We start from the raw sequence: 18,120 nt of genomic DNA, 5'->3' as shown, positions 1-18,120 counted from the left end.
ACCAGCTTCTAGGGATTCTCATTCTTTGGATGTATTGTTCCATTGATTGCTATCAGAGCTGGAAGTGGTAACTGGAATTAGTGAATGAAAATAATCCACCAAGTGCTATGGAGAGGGCAGAAACTAGGGCTATATTAGGAAGCACCAGGCTGCAGGATGTCTAGTATCAACAGGAACTATGTCTCTGGGAGAAGGGCCTGATACAACTCTCACACAGCTGTTGTATAAGAGTGTTTTAAATGTATTGTGTGGGTGTGACTTCTGTTGTGTTAATAAAAGTGATAGGTTTGTTCTAGTTTATCATAGTGTGGGTGGCGCTGTGGTCTAAACCACTGAGCCTCTTGGGCTTGCTGATGAGAAGATTGGTGGTTCAAATCCTCACAGCAGGGTGTCCTCCCGTTGCTCTGTCCCAGCTCCTGCTAACCTAGCAGTTCGAAAGCCAGTGCTGGATTTATGTATAGACTACGTAGGCTGAAGCAATTTGAATTTGCCCAATTTGAAGCAGTGGGACACAACATTTTTTATTTTTTTTGGTAGGGCCCCAGTTCACATCCAAAGTCTGCAAAATCTTATAGGTATAAATAAAATCCATCTAGATTGCCCTGGTGTGGGGGGCCCCCTTAGGGGCGGCCCGCGGGGCCCAATTTGGCCTAATTGCTCCAATTGTCTTAAGGTCAGCCCTGATTAGACTGTGCAGGGGTTGGACTGACAAGCCCTATACAGACTCTAGAACTTGTTATGAAAATAAAGGGGGGGCACTTATTGGAAATCAGTTTTGTCACCTCTTCCCCCCTCAAACCCCAAGACAATGAGCCCAGCCACCTTTTATTCACAGTTGCATAAGCACTACACTACAGCATGGCCATAAACTTGCACGTGCAACCGCTGAAATATACACCCAATATGTAGCAATGGAGATTTATGTTACTGCTTTATGAATGAACACTGTGTTTTATGAGTGGACTCTGTATTTTGTGAATTGCTTAAGAGCCACCAATAGGGAGCTCTAGAATATGCAGCTAACAATTGGGTACTACCAAACAGCAACCGCTATTGCTGAAAGCAGGTAACCAGCAGGGAATGCTTCAGTTCAGCCTTTGCACTGTTGACTGAATACCCCCTGCTGTGCAGATAATGGAGAAAGCTCATAAATTGTATCCCTTCTGGCATCCTGGCCAACTCTATTAACCTGTTGTAAACCCTGGTGCACCAGAAGCCCAGAATAGCAGCAAATAAAATCCGCTCAGTCAGTTCTTCCAAATACAGGTGGGTAGCCATGTTGGTCTGCCATAGTCGAAACAAAATAGAAAATTCTTTCCTTAGCACCTTAGAGACCAACTGAGTTTGTTCTTGGTATGAGCTTTCGTGTGCATGCACACTTCTTCAGATACACTGAAACAGAAGTCACCAGATCCTTAAATATAGTGAGGGAGTGGGGAGGGGTATTACTTAGAAGGGTGGTGGGAATGGGTGATTTTTTTGCCCCCAGGTACCAATTTACCTTGCTACGCCCCTGCTTGCAGGCATCACCAGTGCAATGAGTTGGCCACTGTGTGAACAGGGTGCTGGACTACTTTGGCTTGATCCAGCATTGCATTTGTTCTCAATGGGACCATTCCAACCACACACAACATGGGTTTGCTTGTGGTAGTCAACAGCTTTAGGCATGTCAGTAAAGAAATGTGTGTTCTGAGACATGTACATACCCCACAGTTCCTTGCAATGACACAAAGCTTCAGAATGCTGGAGCAAAGTGCTTGCACACAACTGATCACCAACACGACATGATAATGTGATGGATTTTATCAATGTATCTTTATAAAATCAATAAAAAAATGATATGGCAAAAGGGGGGGAGAAATTGCATCCCAGCATCCCTGTGATGTTTTGAAAAGATTGGTACAGCGCAGCTACTTGGGAGGCGAGATGTCCTGAAATGGCCTTCAGTTGTAATCTAATAAGCATTTTATGACCTGTGAATGTTAAGGCTACTGCACCGCATGCCACTGTTGATAAGAGACAGAATAGGGGGGAGAAAACAGAACAAATGGGTTTTAGAAAAGCATAAGATAGCTGTGGAATCCAAATTGCACATCTACGTCCTTCTGAGAAAGAGTTCAATTTATTTGACACAAAACTGCAAAAGTCATAAATGCCCTATTGCTGAAAGGCAATACAAGTTGAAAATGAGTGGCAGGGGTATTTCTCAACACACCTCCTACATTGATGAGTACTGTCCTAAAGTAATGCTGAGTTTCCTTGGCATGACAAACCATCTTTCTTTTCTGTGTAGGACTGATCCAAAGCACTAGGCTTTTGTGTGTAGAAAAAAAGTAACTACATGTGTCTATCTAAAATCCCTGTAGCCACATCCAGCCATGAATGTCCTTGTGATTGTTACAGTTAGACAAACCCTTTATACAAAAGGAACTCCACCAGTTGAAATTATTGCTACACCAGTAACAACAACAATATGGTCTATAGATAAAAAATGGCTCAGATTATTAATCATTTGTTTGTTGCTGTTGTTTTAAACAATCCAGACAGTCTGGAGCATTGCTGTGCATCAGGAATTTCTTGTTTGTTTGTTTGTTTGGCTAGTCTTGAATCTAGCAGCATTCTTTCCCCCCGCATTATGTGAGCCAATCAACCTTTGAAATACCATGCACATGCACATTTCTTTCCAAAGGTGGAAAATGCTAGCAACATAAAGTTTGTTTTGACATGAATAGAGAGCTTTTTCTCGGTAATATTTACAGCCATAGGAGAATAAAAGAAACAAACAGAGGAAGCAGAGATGGGGCATTGCTTCATAGGAAAGGGAATACTGCTCTTTCCACTTGTTCCTGAAGTGTGATTCAAGCTGGGGTGGCACTGTGTTCAGCCCTGGGGGAAAGTGGATTATGCAGGCATCAGTATGTCGATAGACCCTGTGGTTATAGATGCAAGCTTCTGGTTTTCCTAAGATTCTCATTTCTCCAATCTTAAGTTTAGTTCACTGCATTGCTATATTAGTTTGTGATTTTTCAAAAAGTCCTTCTGAAAACTCAACATCATTTTAGTATGCAATCTTGCCAAATATACACATAATGCATTTTTGTGAGTTATTTTCACTAATATGTACATTTTAATGTACACCTCCCCGCCCTGCAGTATACACATGTTTGTACGTCACTTTGGGGCTGGAGAACTGGGTTGAAAAAAAACTGGAAGAATGGAAATCTCAAAGGACAGATGCATTTTGATTCACATATTGTTTCAGGAAGTGTGATCTAGGTAGATGCACATTAAAGTGTGAACTGAACTAATTTTCTTACCTGTCCCTATTAGGGATTGAGCTGGCACAACAGCTGGCTATAGGAGGCGGCTGAGACAAGGGGCCACCAGCAGCTGTTTCAGGGCTGCAGTTTGATCTCACTTTTTGGCCAGTTTGCAGTGACAGGATAGAGAGAAGTCCACAGCCAAACCATATTCATCATCATCACCAGTGAATGGTAAAGGAGGAAAGGAATAGAAGCGGACACGGGGCAATGGATTCAAACTACAAGAAAGAAGATTCCACCTAAACATTAGGAAGAACTTCCTGACAGTAAGAGCTGTTCGGCAGTGGAATTTGCTGCCAAGGAGTGTAGTGGAGTCTCCTTCTTTGGAGGTCTTTAAGCGGAGGCTTGACAGCCATCTGTCAGGAATGCTTTGATGGTGTTTCCTGCTTGGCAGGGGGTTGGACTGGATGGCCCTTGTGGTCTCTTCCAACTCTATGATTCTATGATTCTATGAATAGGTGGAGGCCCTCTGGTACCTAATGTGGGGTACAGCAGCTGTACAGACAATGGGGAAATAAAGTGAACCCTGGGTTATGGACCATCTTCAGGGAGGAGTTTGAGGAGGATGATACCTCAAAGACTATTTCCCAAAATATTGGGTTATCAAGAGATCCATCTGGGTGGAACCCACATCCAGAGATGGAGGGAGGCAGTTTTCCATCAACTCCTTCCAGGAACCTGGCATAATCTTTCCCCACCTTACTGCTGATGTTCAGGAGCATTAAAGGACTCAATAAGAGTGATGCACTAACAGCAGCAATTGTATAAGAACCTGTGGAAGAGGGACTGCTCCAAAATAAAGTGTGGCAAACAAGAGAGGAAAAGGTTACAGAAATGGACAGGATCTACTTTAAATCTCTACTTACAAATGGAACGATGAGGCAAATCTGAGCAGTATCACCTTCAATCAAATCCGTTTTTTTTAAAAATGCCCGTTTACCCCTATCGAACAGTGTCCTGTGGAGATTCTGATCTTGGTCGGATTAATAAGCGCACACTGTTTCTATTTACATTCAGATTGCTCTTTAAAATATGGAAGGATTTGCAGCTATGAAGGTTGCTTTTGCTCTTCCAATGTTGCCACTTTGGTGGTGAGGAAAACCTGGCCTAAAAGACACATTAGAAATGGAGAAATCTTATCCTACAACCCACCCCATGTAGGTCTGATGGTGGGATATGCACAGCGACTGCTTAGTTGTTTTAAACTGTTTTTAACATTGCGTTTAAATTGTTGTAACCCACTTGGGGACCCTGGGCAAATGAATTGTTGTTGTTGTTGTTGTTGTTGGAAGAAGAAGGAGAAGAAGAAGAAGAAGCCAAAGTCACTGATCAAATGTTGAACTCATTCAGAATAATTCATTTATCATCCTTTCTACTCCAAATTTGGTGTGGACTGTCCTCAAATGTTTCTTTCCTACATTTCCAAGTTTCAGACTTCCGCTTGCGACGCCATTATGGGTGGTCGTGGGTCGCTTCGGCTGCGAAGCACCCAGTTCATCCCGGGGGTCAGGAGCCCTGCAGCCGCATAGCAGGGCTCCGGTTGGGGTGCGGGAAGAGCGTCCCGTGCCCTGGGCTCCCCGGCTGTGCCCGTTGTGGCTCCGAACCCTTCCCCCGCACCCCCTGTAAAGGGGGAGTGGGGGTGAAGGGACTACGGAGCCGGGCTTTAGGGGAGAAGCCCCAACCGGGATGAAATTGCGGCGGCAAAGCCTGTGATGAGCGTCTAAGTTCTACCTGTCATTAAGGAGCTGATAAGAACCCGGAGGCTGTGAGTAATTGATTGTCTCTTTGTATTCCTGGAATGCTCTGGGGGAAAGAAGAAAGGCAGCCCGCCTCCCTCCCTTCGGCTGGTGAAAGAAATTAACTCTTTAAGTGACTGCTGCCACAACAATCACTAGAAAGTATTTGGAATTTGAAAACTGAGTCTGTTGAGACCTCCCTTCGGGGGTTAACTGGGGGAAAAATATCTCCGTTTGAAGTTTGGATCTTTATACTCCTACCTCGGAGAAATGGCGGCGACTCGGAGTGTCGTAGGAAAAATTTGAAACAAAGGAAGGAAGAGACAGGAACTGAAATCTGACACTCACCCTCTCTCTCAAAATGCTGGACTTCGCGCTCACACTGGCATCGAACTCATATTTAAAGGATGAGGAAAAGCTCACTATTTTACAGATGGAACTGCTTGATCGGAAACTACAAGTCTTGAGTGGAATTATTCATAAAAAAGATCTACTTTCCACAGAGGAGGCTTTTCAAAAGTTCTATACAATGGAATCATGCCTTGGCAAAGAGCTGGGAGAGGCGTTTGAAAGATGGTCTGAGATGGCTGGGCAAAACCGGGGAAAGCAACTGGAAATGGGAAAACTTACAATATCCAGACCCCGAGGTGGCAGCTCGGGGGCGAGGGACATGGAATTAGAATTTTTACAAGAAGAAGAAGCAAAAGAAACGGAGGAGCCCAGAATGCAGATGAGGAACGCCTTGAGGCTTGATGCGGGGTTTGCTGTGGATGCAGCCTGGACCTGTGGACACTTGGAGGAAGACAATGGGAGATTTGGCGCTGGAGTAAGACAGGAAAAGACAATGGACAGAGGAGGAGTGGGTTGAAGAACTAAATGTATAATCTAAATGGTATGCCATGGTATCCGAAGTCGGAGTGTGAAGTCTCTTAATGATAAGTTTATTTTAAATAAGTAAGGAGATATTGAATTTTAAGTTAAAAGCAGCATGATAAAGGACAGAAGAAATAAGTTTAGCTATAAGAATATTTGGTTACGATTTAAGGTACAATGCAAAGATGGAGATAAGTATGTTTTCTTTTTTTTAAGTAAAGTTAAGTTTTTTACAGAGAAAAGTTGTTAAGGAAATAGTATATTGAATTAAAACCGAAGGTGAAAAGGCGGGGGAAGTCAAGCGTCAAGATTCAGAACTAGAAATTTTTTTTTGTAAGGTTACAATTAAGAAGAAGAATCCTGACTTTATGTGTATTTGTAGTTGTTTTTGTATTTGTAGGTGTGGGGTTGGGTTTATGTTATATTATGAAAATGTTAATAAATTCTGTTTAAAAAAAAAATACATTTCCAAGTTTCAAACCAACCTGTTGAATCATTTTCTAACTACAAGTTTTAGAACCTATTGCCCCCAATTTTTCATTACAATGGCAGAAGGCACTTCAGCCAACTCACCCTTAACTCAAGGTCACAGCTATGGTCCTATAAGTAATAATTAGCTTTATGTTCTAGAACTGAATAGCATAGACATTTGACATTTTCTAAAGTTTCGGAGAATAATACTAACTGGAGTAAGGTTTCAAAATGGGCTTGTTTTCAGCTTCTATTAGTTGTGAGAAATTCAGAAAAACTCTTAAAGGATACCTGATTACCACTGTTATGTTGTAGGTTGATGTCCACATGCACCCTATAAATTCTACATGCAACTTTCTACAGTAGTGAACATTTCTGAAGTAAATTTTTTTAAAAATCCATTATTTTCAGTAGGTGATCTATTTTATAACAATACAGCATGCTATAGAAATATCTAACAATATTTCGTTACATTATCCCAAAGCAAGTGATAAATTTCAGATAATTTTAGCAGGCATCCATCTGCCTGCATCAAAGCATCTTCTCTGACACCTTTTCCCCAGCTTTTGACTTGAAATTTAAGCTTAACTTCTCATTGCATAGATGATGACATTTAGAGGATACCTGGCTCCATAATTATCATGTTTCATAATTTACTTGTCATTCAAAACCATCTAGCTATGAGTTGGCATATGAAATTTCAACATTATCACTGGGTTTGTTATGTGGGCAGAGAGGTGCCTATCTTCTCACTCAGAGCACATTTTCAGAGAGGATTATGTGTGTCAGGCCTGCTGATTCAGCACATCCACACCCTCAAGCTTCATGGTTGACTGTGGCAATCTCTATTTCAATTTCTGCTAAGTACAAACAGTAGCATAGTTAAGCAAATTTAGACCATTTACTTGATGCTCTTACTGAATATCCCTTTAAAGATGGTAATATGCATCACATCCCATTTTTAAAAAATATATTTTATTAAATTTCCAGAAATTTCACATATACATTCCAATAGATAATAGATTTTTGTTTTGTTTTGTCGACTTCCCATCCCATTTTCCATTGTTTTTCACTTCTCTCCCTTGCTGCCCCCTATCTTCTCTCTCTTATATCATAACAATAATACAATAATCTCTAATTCCTTCTGTTGCTGAAATCCTGTTCGCGAATTCATCATACTATAATATTTCTTCAAATAATCCAAAAATGGCTTCCATTATTTCATAAAGCAATCATCATTAGGTTGCATGACTTATTTCAAAATGTGGTGAGCCAACCTTGCTGCATTCGGGGGTCCTTCTGTTCATGCTATGGAGTGGGGAAATGAACAGCTGTCCCACTGTCCTGCTCTGATGGCACCATTGAACATTATGACTTAGCATTGTCTTTCAAAGTTTGTTTAGGGCACCCAACCCTAAACCCAAATATTTCTAGGAGGTCAGTGGTTCCCTCTTGCTTGTTAACCAGTGACGACAGCCATGGTAGACTCTGTCATTTATTACACACTGGCATTGATTTCAAATGTCAGGGCTTCCAAAAGCTTGATTTTAGTGGACATGAGAGAAGAGGGTTGGATAGGATGGGAAGTCATGGGAAAGAAGAGTTAGACCTTCCCTTATGTGCCATATCTCCAGGGCAGAGATGTCACCTTCAAAGCTATTAGAAGACCCACTGGAAAAAGAAAATACAGATTTCTGTAGTGCACCTGTTTTGTTTTGCTTTTTGCCGCAACGGGGTGAGCTCTCGTTGTTCGGTCCCTGATCCTGCCAACTTAGCAGTTCTAAAGCACGTCAAAGTGCAAGTAGATAAATAGGTACCGCTCCGGTGGGAAGGTAAACGGTGTTTCTGTGCGCTGGTTTGGTTCACCAGAAGTGGCTTAGTCATGCTGGCCACATGACGCAGAAGTTGTACGCCAGCTCCCTCGGCCAGTAAAGCAAGATGAGCGCCGCAACCCCAGAGTCGCCTGTGACTGGATCTAACAGTCAGGGGTCCCTTTACCTTTACCTAGAGAGGTTTTGATTGGGAAACTGGCACAGGAAAAAAAGAGACAGCAACCCTTTCTCTCCCACACCCAACCCATGAATCAATAATGGCTTATTTAAAAAAAATGTATAAATAAAATAACAAATATCCTGCAGGAAGGGGCAGGCAGATCTGTCAATTTTTGTTTCTCTCCATTTCTCATTTTTTTTTCTCAGTGTTAAGTTTGGTTCTCAACATTCATCTACATTAAAAAAAAAACAACTTCTCACATGAATTGCTCATCATTTGAGTACACATTTCTCTTAATTCACACATTTCTGCAAGCAATTTCTTCTATTAGAAATGCATTTTTGTATGCTGTTTTCACATACATATGCATTATTATTTTTTTTGCAAACTTTCCTCTAACATTATTTTATATACATTATTTGGGTGAACGGCATGACGAATTGAAGAGAAGAGTGAGCTTTGATGAATAGCTGTGCTTCAGTTTCCATGTTTTGGGAAGTGCAAACTGGGTAGCTTCACATTAAAATACGAACCAAGCCTAATTGCTTCCTCATCCATTGCCACGGGTACTTTGGCTCTGAGAAGTGTAGAAGTCACAATAATTGCAGAGAGAGAGAGAGAGAGAGAGAGAGAGAGAGAGAGAGAGAGAGAGCCCTAAAGCTATGTGCTGTTGAAGTAATGTTCCATCATTTCAAGACTGCTTATGGACTCTTCATTCCTCTTTGGTCTTTACAGATGTTAAATGGATCTTATGTTAGGTTTTCACAAGCCATGACAAGCTTGGTTGGTTTCCGTGACTGTCCTGATTGAAAAATAATATGAAGCATGGGATTATAGTATCAGTGATAGCAACTGAGCTTCAAGAATGATAACTATAGATGCACCTTTCCCCCCTCTTTCATTGAGTTTATCACAGTCTGCAGGTAGGAAATGGAATACTGATCATGAGAAACAAGATCCTACTGAAATTTGCTTTTACCCTGCAGTTATAAAATTGTTACACCTTTGGGATTTGTCTGTCTTAATTTATTTATTTCTCTCTCTTTTTTAAAAAACAAATGTACACATTGTTGAGTCTGCCTGTACACCTCTTCGAGGCAATTATATTGTTATGCAAAGTATTTTAGAATTCTTATCTCACTCACCCATCTCTGAAATCAACCTGTGCTGTACGTCATTATCATCTTCATTTTTTACAATGCTGGAGCAAATAGATTTGGAGCTATCTCAACATGCCAGGGAAGAACAGCAGGGTGGAATTCAATTTACACTTGAGCCAATGCTCCTGTACAGAGTTTTCACTTCATTAGCCCAGCAATCGGCAGGCTAGAGATTCTGATAGAGATTTTGGGCCAGAATCCTGCATAGACTTTAACGAGGATGGATTTAAAGGTCAACGAGTTCTGTTCCGAAGCATTGCATAGAAACTTCAGGTGAAGTCATTCTTCATTTCCCTACAGCCATCTCCAGTGAAACATTATTTTTCATTCAATATTTATATCGAAATGTGTGGTTTATTAATAGCCACTACCAACATCTCTAAAGGGCAGAGATGGTGGCTGTTATGAACTGGATACAAAGACTTCATCCCATGAACCAAAGTAGCTATTGCTTTTAGAGAGTTCTGCTGGCAGAAGGGTAGCAGTTGACTTTTCATTGATTTCTTCCTTGCCTCCCCCTATGTAGTTCCAGCTTGTGAAAGAGGAGGAGAAAATAGTTTGTTGTCACCAATGTTTCCCTTGATACCTCAAGACAAGGCCTAACCAGGCCTGGACTTCACATTGCTTTATACTTGTAGAAGTTAATGTGAATCTATAGGCGGTTTCCCCAATATGCATATTTCTGCAAAGCAATCCTCGTAATATAATGCATTTGGATCTGTTATTTACCCCACTCTCTCTCTCTCTCTGTGTGTGTGTGTGTGTGTGTGTGTGTGTGTGTGTATGTATGTACACGCGTGCATGATACCCTAGTATATGCATGTTTGTACACACTACTTGGCAGGAGAACTGCACTGAAAAATTCAGAGAAGTCTGAATTTCGAAGTATTTCTGTGTTTCACTTCTCTGGTTGTTCTGGAAAGTGTGAATTAGGCAAAATTGCTTCAAATGCTAACAGAATTGAACCCCGTCCCCATCTCTCACAGAAATCTGATCTTCAGCAATTTGCAGGTGAAAAAGGTTTATCAGACCATGAAAACCTGCAAGTTCCTGTATATCCACCCGCTATTAAATGCAAAGAGACACAAACTGGCTGAAGGATTGGCAACCCTGCTGCAAATCTTCCATACCAACCTTCTTGCTTACATTTAGATCATTTGTTTTTGGTAATACTGAAAGACCTATCCTTCATATTATGATAGCTGACAAAACTACAGTTCATTGTTTCTGAGCCAGTGGGCTGAGGCATAGGAAAGAGTCAGCCTGTTATGTATGAGCTGTTGAGTCAAATAGTATATTACATATATTTTTGAAGCTTTGATCTGGCAACCATAGCTCCTTCACATTTTGACTTTACTTTCTCTAAATTAAGAAGAGTGCTTTAAAAATTTTGACAGATAAAAAGTGCCCGAGGCTGCTGCTGTGCTTGTTGTGTCAATGAGAGTCCCCTCCCCACCAAAATCTGGTGTGATGTGATGCATTTTTAAAGAACTGAATGCTAGTGAAGGCGCACAGGAAATGATACAGATCTTTCCCCCAGCCATATGGCCAAGGTGAAGTGTAGGCTAAGAATTCCCAAATGTAGTTTGTTTACCTCACACAGTTCCCTGGCGTGGCTCCATAACTCAGGCGGCATCATTACAGAGCAATCCCAACTATACAAAACTGGCAGAATTTACACTAGCTTGGGTTAAGCCAAAATCCATCCAGGAGTTGGGCTATTTCTGGCCTAAGCATGGCAACGGGAAACAAGTCTTTTTTAAAGACCTACACCACCCTTTTTGCTGGCGCTAAGTTCTGTTGGGTTGTCAAGTCACATGACTGAGCAGAACGGAGTTAGGATCCAGCATAAGTTCCCCTTGTTTGTTCTCAACCTGACCACTGCCCTGGAATGCCCATTTTTCAGGGTTTACACCAGGTAAGATCTGATGGTCTCAGTTCACCTGCCTAAGTCCTGACTGAGCCAGGATGAGGGGCTTACACCAGTGTATCTCCAGCTGAGCTGGGATGCGAAGGTTATGCTGGCATAGCCCAGCTGCATCACGAACTGGCCAGCTGAGCTGAGGACCTGCAAGATCCTAACTTGCTCATCCTAGCACATCTCGGATTGTTCCTTTTGAGATGGAAAACTAAGCGACAGATTCCTTAGCTAATGCATGGACTGGACTCAGATGGTTAGGGGCAAGCATATCCAGAGAAAGCTTGTATTTCTACCAACATGCTCCAATAAGTTTAGGATGTTAGGGTAAACACAGGCCATATCTTTAAAGTCTCAAGCAGGGCAAACCTGCAAGAGAAATAAATCCCATTAAGTTCAAGTAGAATTACTCCCAGGAGAGTGTTTATAGGAGTGCAATCCTGATGGATCAATTTACAGCAGTCCCCATGTGGCAGCCATAATGGTTGAACTAGTCTTAAGAAATAACTAATTCTTCAACTGGTGGGTTGGGGCTCACTTGTGAGTCACGACCTGATCCACGGTGGGTTGCAACAGGAGCACTATCACAATGCAAATGCTGTTGTTCTTGGTATCTGGCCATCTTGAGAGACAATGGAGTGCCCTTCCAGGGGCGGAGTCAAACTGCTCCGTTAGCAGCACCAAAGTGACCTGCCTGGGGCACAAACCTGGGCAGTGTGCATGAAGGTGAAATGAGTCCACTCCCAAAACGTATGCTTGGGTGAAAAGTGGGCCTGGATCCGAAAAGGTTGAATATACTTGGTGCAGTAGATTAAACTGGGATCTATTACATACAGATTTCATTCCAGTTCTGATAGTTCATTTGTACACCCTCGTGCAGTTTTCACATCGGTGTCTTTTGCTGCTGCTGCTGCTATTTTATTGCTAATATTTTTATCACATGCCTTTTTGGGGGCCGTGACAGTTTCTCTAAGTTGAGGAAGTTAGAGGGAGGCCCTCACAGCCCTTTAGAATAAGTTCTTAACTGGAAATGTTTATTCCTTCCTCTGAAAATCCCCAAATAATTTCTCCTGTGCTGTGGATATTCCACTTGTATTCCCTCATCTCTGTAATGCAGAGGAATCCTGTTGACAGGGCATAAAGAGAATTTATGTAATGTATAATTAAAGGAGCCATTTAGGCTGACTTCTTTTTCTTTTGGTGAAACACAGTTTCCTCATTAAGCAATGTGTGCATTTTCCAGTCAGTTTTGTTAGTGCTGTGTGAGCGTAGGAGATGCTTAAATCTCCAGTGACTGAGCAGAAATGACCTTGCATGTGAACGATCTAAACCAATACCTTGTTGTTTTTTAACATTTGCAACAGCTTTCTCTTAAATAATTGATCTACCAAACTTGTGCCAACAGTTATTCCTCTGTCAATTTGTTTCTCCACTTTAGAATTTCCTTTTGGGCATTTAAAGTTATAACCTGGAGATAGATGATAGATAGATAGATGATAGATAGATAGATAGATAGATAGATAGATGATAGATAGATGATAGATAGATAGATAGATAGATAGATAGATAGATAGATAGATAGATAGATATCATTTAGAAGCATGACTGACACCCTGACCTGCGGGGCCCAACCATGATCCCACCACTTATCTGCAACTTGGCAGCAAGAGGAAATAAATATCAGATCCAGAAGCCCTAAAGATGTGCATAGAAACTGTAAAGAAACATTAGCTGTCAAAGGTGACTTATGCGGTACTGGTGGCGGCACATTAGAGCAGCACTCCACGACTGGCTCCCTATTGCTTTGTCGGCTCAATTCAAGGTGATGATGACCTCTAAAACCCAAAAGGGTGAACAAGACCACCTCGTGAGGCAATCCCCTACCTACTCGTCTGGCAGTAAGTCTTACTTCTGGGTTGATGTGTTTAAGATTCCAAAGTCAGCCTTAATGTTCCAGCAGCTATTTCACATGTTAAGGAGAACATTCTAAACTCAAGGGAGGTGTTCTTGGTGGCTGCTCCTCAGTGCCAGCATTTAGTTCCCCTAGAGAAATGGTACACTGTAGCTCAATAGCCACACGCAACTCTTAGCCTAATTTCATAATGGTCTGGGGAGCAGAGAGGGTGAGAAGAAGGGTGGAAGTGGGGGAAAGGGACGGCAAAATGAATGGTGCAGCAGAAGGAGGAAAAAATAATTGTCTGCAATAGTAGCCTACTGTAATAATAGCAGTGGTCCAAGTGGCTGAAGCCTGTTCAGACATTTCCTTCACAGCACATTACAGGGGAGAGGGGCTGCCATCACTAGTGTCTCCTCTCACTGGGCCATCCATGTTTGTAGCGCAATGGTCTGTGGGAAAGGAGCCTTGAGCACATACTGCACAGAAACTGTTGCTAGCTGCATGCACAGTGTTGGAGGTGGGGCAAGTTGATACACTCCCACTTTTCTCCTCATGCATTTACTCCACGCTCATCAAACTTAAAAAAAGAAAACTTCTCACAATTTTTTTTATTAATTTTCAAACATTTTAACCAATTCAGTTCAATTTCAGTACAATATTCCCTTCAGATTTAGACTTTCCAGCCTTACTCCCATGATGTTTCTATTCAAGTCATCCATTTACTGCCATACAGTGGTACCTCGGGTTACAGACGCTTCAGGTTACAGACTCCGCTAACCCAGAAATAGTACCTCGGGTTAAGAACTTTGCTTCAGGATGAGAACAGAAATCGTGCGGTGGCGGCACGGTGGCAGCGGGAGGCCCCATTAGCTAAAGTGCTACCTCAGGTTAAGAACAGTTTCAGGTTAAGAACAGACCTCCAGAACAAATTAAGTTCTTAACCCGAGGTACCACTGTATAAGCAATAATTCTCTAAAGCATATATCCTACATTATATTCCTTTATCATTCTCATTCCTTTGCTTATATTTCAAGTCCTGCCTGCGATTTCATTTGACTATAATATTTTCTCGAATATTCCGAAAAGGGTCTCCATTCTTCAGCAAGCGTTTCTTCTTTCAGGTCTCTTATTTTTGCGGTCAGTTCTGCCATCTCCACATAGTCCCGATATTTTCAAAGTCCACTCCTCTATCGCTGTAACTTCTTCTTCTTTCCATTTCTGTGCATACACAATCCTGGCTGCAGTGGTAGCAAACATAAACACACACACCAAACACCTGAATGGAAGGAAACATCTGAAGAGGTCTTGAGGTATGAACCAGGAAGCCCATGTTTCAAATCTTGCCTCTGCCATTAAGCTCAATAATTGACCTGAGGTCCCATGCTCACCATCTGAAATGTCGAGATTATATTGATTTCTCTTGGAGTGTTGTTGTAGGGATTACAGAAATAATATATGTGAAGCATTTTGAACCTGGGGTGGGGAGGGAAATGCCACATGTGTTCTTACTCCCTCCCTCCCTCTTCCCCTTCAGCTGAATAATCAACAGGCAACAACACAGCAGAATAAACAGGCCATATAAAATGAACTAAATGGGGGGAAAGAGGTGCTTTCTCTTTTGGTTTCGGCACAAAATCAAGAGAGTATACAGGTTAATCAGCATTATTATTCCATTAGTATAAAAATAAATGAAACTAGACAAGGAATTGACAAGCTCTTCATAAAAGCTATCAAATGAGAGAATGAATATAATTCATACGTAATGGCTACCTTTCCTTTATGTTCTACCACAATTCAACTATGAAATAATTTGATTCCTTTGTCCTCCCCCACCCTATGCCTTCTTTTATTATTTAGTGGTTGAAAAGGAGTAAACCACACTTGAGCTTCAGTCTTCCTGCTATATCTCCTTTCCTTTTTCACAGTAGCCCCATTACACAGAATAGGAGTAGAGCAAAATTGATTCTTAACAGTTAAAAAAAGGCACAATGGGAAAAATGAGCAGAGAGATATTCCTGGTGCAACACTATTCACACGCATTGCTCCTTTAGTAGATTAACACAGTGTCCCTCAACCTTGGGTCCCCAGATGTTTTTGGCCTTCAACTCCCATCATCCATGACCACTGGTCCTGCTAGCTATGGATGATGGGAGTTGTAGGCCAAAAACATCTGGGGACCCAAGGTTGAGGGACACTGGACATATTCAGCCTAATTAATCAATCAGCAAATTGCAGTGTGCAATTGAAATCACCTAGAATGATACAATCACATATGTGTGCAATTAATAATATACAGTCACACAACTATGATTTTTTTAAAAAAAATTTACCCAATCAGCACTTTATTCATTAGACAATTACTGGTATGTATCAACTTTTTTGGTCTGAACTGCAGCAGTATTAGGGACAGGGCATTTCTAATTAAATGCAACAAAACTCACTTCTTCACTCACAATCCAGAGTCTATGTTCAGGCTCAAGAAGCTGAGAAAATGTAACCCTCCAAAACAAATAATTTGAAAAGGTTAACATCAGGGTTGCCATATTACAAAAAGTGAAAATTCAGACAGAAAAGTTGAGCTTTTTTTTTTTTTTTTGCAAATGTTGTTGAGCTATGATCCATGTAGGCAGAAGTCTCAGAAGGTAAGAGGTAGTTGCCAAAACAACCCGTTTAACACATCAGTAACAAAACGTGTGGCCTCTCGGTGAATTCACACTGCACACCACTGGCAAGGTCAAGCAAGACGACCTGTTACATTCACCAAAATGTTCTGTCACAGTATCGGTGACATGCTAGGAAGGAAAACAAAACATTCTTTGCTGCAAACCCAGAAGAACCAAAAGAAGAGGGAAAGGGTGGCAACAAAATGCTTGCCCTGACGGAATGATGAATGCAGTGCTACATTAAATTCCTCCCCAAGCTACAAAATGGTATGGAAAAATTAATCTTGTAACAGTAAGGCACACAGTGCATTTCAGTTGGTGCCCACCGTGTTTCAGGGCACTGAAAGAACAAACCTAAACTAATACGTCAACCATAATGCAGATCATTAAAAGCATAGGGATGATCTATAATAGAACAACCCATGATATTAAAAACTCATTATGCATGGGACATACCCTAAAGCCCTCAATGAATCACGGTACAGTTACACCCAAATGCTACACTGCAAAATATAAATTTTAATAAATATTAATGGATATTAAACATACGATAATAATTTAGATCCTGCCGTGTGCTTAGATCAGGGGTGGTGAACCACAAGCTCTTGTGCCTGATCCTGATTTGATGCACCAAGCCTTCTTTTGTAGTCCACCACCAGCCTCTAATCCAATCTATCAGGGCTGGTAGCATCAGCAGTGCTGCGTCAACTCTGCTTTAGCTGCTGGCATTGGGAACAGATTGGAACATTTCAGAAACAAGGAGGAAGATACTTGTATACTTGAGATTTCATATATAGACATCCCCCCCCCCTCTCTCTCTCTATATATATATATATATAAATGATAAGCAAACTAAATATATGACTTCAGTGTTTCTAACCAGATTATCTTTTGTTCTGTGACAGGTAGAAAATTATACTGCAATGTACAAAAGGGTCTTTGATAAGGAACCAACATGCAAACACATGCATCTTCTTTCTACCAGCACATCCCATGAACCATGTAGTTTAGTGGCTAAGGTGTCATGTGTTCACAGGGGAAATAAATTACTTAAATATTAAACTCCAAGTCATGCCCCCCTCATTCTAATCTTTGATGCCTGAAAGATACACTTATATGCAACCTTGAGATTTTCAGCTGTGAAGGTATGTGGCCGTTTCAAAAATCCTTTAGCATTCATTCATGTATTCATTCACTGTTTGCTGTTTTAAATATACTTTACAGTGGTGCCTCGCAAGACGAAATTAATTCGTTCCACAAGTCTTTTCGTCTTGCGGAAATTTCGTCTTGCGAAGCACGGTTTCCCATAGGAATGCATTGAAACTTAATTAATGCGTTCCTATGGGAAAAAACCAGTCGGGGCCGGGTGTCGGGAAAGCGAGCGGGGAGAGCGGTTACTTACAGTACTGTAGTGAGCGGCGGTGACGGGAGGAAGCCGGGTGTCAGGTGTGCGATGGGGCAGCGCGCGGAGGGCGAACGGGAGCGCGGGGAAGGCAAGCAGGAGGAAGCCAGGTGTCGGGACTGCGATGGGGCAGCGCGCGGAGGGCGAGCAGGAGGATCCAGGCATGGGGAGGGCGATGGGGAGCGCGGGGAAGGCGAGCAGGAGGATCCAGGCATGGGGAGGGCGATGGGGAGCGCGGGGAAGGCGAGCAGGAGGAAGCCAGGTGTCGGGACTGCGATGGGGCAGCGCGCGGAGGGCGAGCAGGAGGAAGCCAGGTGTCGGGACTGCGATGGGGCAGCGCGCGGAGGGCGAGCAGGAGGAAGCCAGGTGTCGGGACTGCGATGGGGCAGCGCGCGGAGGGCGAGCAGGAGGAAGCCAGGTGTCGGGACTGCGATGGGGCAGCGCGCGGAGGGCGAGCAGGAGGAAGCCAGGTGTCAGGACTGCGATGGGGCAGCGCGCGGAGGGCGAGCAGGAGGATCCAGGCGTGGGGAGGGCGATGGGGAGCGCGGGGAAGGCAAGCAGGAGGAAGCCAGGTGTCGGGACTGCGATGGGGCAGCGCGCGGAGGGTGAGCAGGAGGAAGCCAGGTGTCGGGACTGCGATGGGGCAGCGCGCGGAGGGCGAGCAGGAGGATCCAGGCATGGGGAG

This window comes from Lacerta agilis, chromosome 3 (genome assembly GCF_009819535.1).
Source record: "Lacerta agilis isolate rLacAgi1 chromosome 3, rLacAgi1.pri, whole genome shotgun sequence".
Classification (NCBI taxonomy): Eukaryota; Metazoa; Chordata; class Lepidosauria; order Squamata; family Lacertidae; genus Lacerta; species Lacerta agilis.
This window is presented reverse-complemented; position numbering follows the sequence as displayed.